At 38.1% G+C, this 2,855-nt stretch overlaps 1 pseudogene; it reads right to left on the bottom strand.

The window, feature by feature from the left end:
- Nucleotides 1-1,437: 1,437 nt before the first annotated feature.
- On the bottom strand, nucleotides 1,438-2,508 carry LOC114491848 (annotated as a pseudogene).
- Nucleotides 2,509-2,855: the final 347 nt, after the last annotated feature.

Genomic DNA, 2,855 nt, shown 5'->3' with positions numbered 1-2,855 from the left:
GTATTTTCAAATATATAACACAACATTGCTACATGTCCCAAATTAGAATCTATGCAGATTTAGACACGCATTGTATATCAAGTCAGTGATAATATAGTATAGAAAATGTAAAAGGAACAGTTTAAATATGAGTAAATCTACACCAGTAACGTGTGTGATATGTGTGTATCCATGCATACTTAAAATTATATACTTAAAACTAAAATCCAGTGCTAAAGACAGAATCTGATAGTTTTGATATGATAAACTATGCATGGTGGATTTGTGAATTCCTTGGAGGAAAGTTATAAATTTTTTATCACTGAAAGAAAGTTATTTTATAACATTAGTCATTTTTCATTTGGTTCAATTTATAGTTTTTTTTTTATTTCTTTTGCCTATAAAATATTTTTTACTTTTAACTTGTTAAATGGGCAGATACAATGACTAACAAATTTGATTAACAGAACAAAATAATGTTATCCATTGTTTTGAGGATTGCCTTGTTTTATACTTAAGTGAACTTTATATTGCTGCCACATACAGCAGATATCAATATTTAAAGGAATTAATAGTAGTCTCTTCAATAAGGTAATTATATTGGTAGCAACCTTTTATTGAAATCTTACATCACTCAAGTTTAATAAAAATCATATGATTGAAAAAATGGGTTCTCTCTCTAAAGCATTAAGCGTCCAAAGTTTGAAACAATCTAAAAGCAACCAACTAAAACAACAAACCCTTACAGCAGATCCTGCTGAAATACTTATAAAAAATCTAAATGAGCTTGATCTTTACAAACATTGTTTTATCTCAAAGGTATAAAATCAAAGTTATCTTTTTTATTATATTTTATTGATTATGCTAGTACGGTTTTCCTAATTTTCCTTCACCACCCAGCATCCCCCACTCTTGGAGGCAATCCCCCACCATTGTTCATGTCCCTGGGTCATACAGATAAGGTCTTTGGCTACTCCATTCCCTATACTGTACTTTAAATCCCCATGGCTCTTCTGTAACTACCTATTTGTACTTATTATTCCCCTCACTTCTTCATGCATCCCCCTCACATCCTCCTCCCATCTGGCAGTCATCAAAATACTATCCATATCCATGATTCTGTTTCTGTGGTACTTGTTTACTCTGTGTGTCTTTTAGACTCAATTGTTGATAGATATGTGGGTTTTTGGGGTTTTTTTTTTTGACATTTTATTGTTCATAGTTTGGAAGGGATTGGTAAGAAACATCCAAAGTCATGAAGGGCAGGGTCCTACAACCAAGGTTGCTCTACACAGCAAAGGTATCATTTAGAATGGAAGAGCACATAAAGAGCTTCCTAGACAAGAATAAACTAAAGGAGTTCATCATCACCAAACCATTATTATATGAAATGTTAAAGCAACTTAAGAAACAGTTATCTGAATTCTACAAAGAAAGGAGGAGGTTGTCATGCCACCATTCCTTTAGAAAACCATACTTTTTATTCTTTTTAATAAAAAATGGCCACAATTTATGTGTGCCCTTGTTTTCAGACTCCTCTTGCAAACAGGCTCAGCACAACATGGAAGTACAGCTTCCTCAGCCAGTAGGAAAGTGTTTCGTAATAGTGTACAAAGAACATAGAAGTCTGGGTTAACCTCTGAAACTTGATCTGGACTGGGACCTTGACTTTGAACAGGATCTAGACTGGGATATTGAGGCTCTTTTTGGTGAAGGGGACACAAGGATGAGCCTTTGAGGGTGGAGCAGGTAGAGAAGCATTGGAAGGAAACTGGCTTCTCCATTTAGATTTTGACTTTATATCACCTTTTCCATTTCCTTGGAGGATTGAAATGAAGACTGAGACCTGCTTTGAGATTTCTCATACTCATCCTTAAACTTCCTTTGAGATCGAGAACAAGGGGCTAAATCAGAATCGGGCTTTGATTTGCTCTTTGATCTAGATATCCTGCCTTTTGAACCAAAAACATGATCAACCTGTGCTCCCCGATCCTTTGTGCCTACAAAGAAGCTGTTTTGTAGACACTTCATGATCTACTGTGGCTGCTCCTGGAACTCCTGTTTCATGACCTCTTTCTAGACAGAGACCTTGATACGCTTCCAGTGTAAGACTGACTATGGCTCTTCCATGCTTTATCTTAGGAGAGCTTTATATTTCTCTCATTTATTTCAGTACTTCCTAGTAGTTCATCCAAAGCATGCTTCATGTTAGAATTGGAGCTAAACTCAGTTACTGCTTTGTTGGTGTGATCGTTGTGAGCATCCATATAGGTAACATCACCTGACTGTCTCATGAAAGACTTTAGCTCTGGCCAGTTTGCAAGGACCAAAAAGATGTTCTGCAATAAGCCTGAATTCTTTGCAAGCAAGTGATATATTACAAATTTGTCTCTGCCAGAGGTTCTTTGACTGCTGCAATCTACCTTCACCACTGTGGCTTCGGTAGTTGTAGTCGATGATTCCGGGGTGACATGAGAGTACTCTACAGCCACACAGCTCTCCCCAGGGGTCCTTGCTATTCTGTTCCATAGTGTCCTTGTCAGCTTTGTGTGTGTCCTGAACTCCAGCAAGCTGTGCCCATTATGACATCTGTCCCGAGAAGGCAGCCATAGCCACTGACAAAGCATCCAATGCCCTTTTCCCTTCTCGAGTAGCTAAGGGGTAGACATGTTGCATGTCTGTGGCAGGTGAGGGGCGGGAAGGTGAGCTGTCCAACCATAGACCACAAGGCAGAAGCCAGGGTGTAGCTGCAAGGGTGTAAGAGCCCAAACAAGCACCTTCCAAAGCAGCACAGCCAAGTTCAGCCACACAATCCAACTTACACTTTTTAAAAAGTCCACTGAAATGGTTTGCACTGATTACATTATGCTCTCAAT

Source organism: Phyllostomus discolor, chromosome 1, assembly GCF_004126475.2.
Source record: "Phyllostomus discolor isolate MPI-MPIP mPhyDis1 chromosome 1, mPhyDis1.pri.v3, whole genome shotgun sequence".
Taxonomy (NCBI): Eukaryota; Metazoa; Chordata; class Mammalia; order Chiroptera; family Phyllostomidae; genus Phyllostomus; species Phyllostomus discolor.
Note: the sequence above shows the minus strand (reverse complement) of the source record. Positions and strands in the feature narration are given on the sequence as shown.